We start from the raw sequence: 289 nt of genomic DNA, 5'->3' as shown, positions 1-289 counted from the left end.
ATATTACAAATGCGCATCTCCCTGCCCCATCCCCTTCTTACACCGAGATCCTATATCACATGGAGGACGCCTCAGAATCCCTTATTTTTGTCTCTAGTTTGTCTTTATCTTCCCCTTGACCACCTTTCTCAATGGCAGTGCGACTTAGCAATTGTGTTTGTGAAAAGGGTGACGGCTGTTCAGCAAGATGTAATATTCAATATTCGATAATATATAAGTTTACTGATGTAATAAATGAGAATTGTATTTGGTTAGAAAGAAAAAATTACGTTCAATTGGTAATAAACTT

Source organism: Penaeus monodon, chromosome 21 (assembly GCF_015228065.2).
Source record: "Penaeus monodon isolate SGIC_2016 chromosome 21, NSTDA_Pmon_1, whole genome shotgun sequence".
NCBI classification, from domain to species: domain Eukaryota; kingdom Metazoa; phylum Arthropoda; class Malacostraca; order Decapoda; family Penaeidae; genus Penaeus; species Penaeus monodon.
This window is presented reverse-complemented; position numbering follows the sequence as displayed.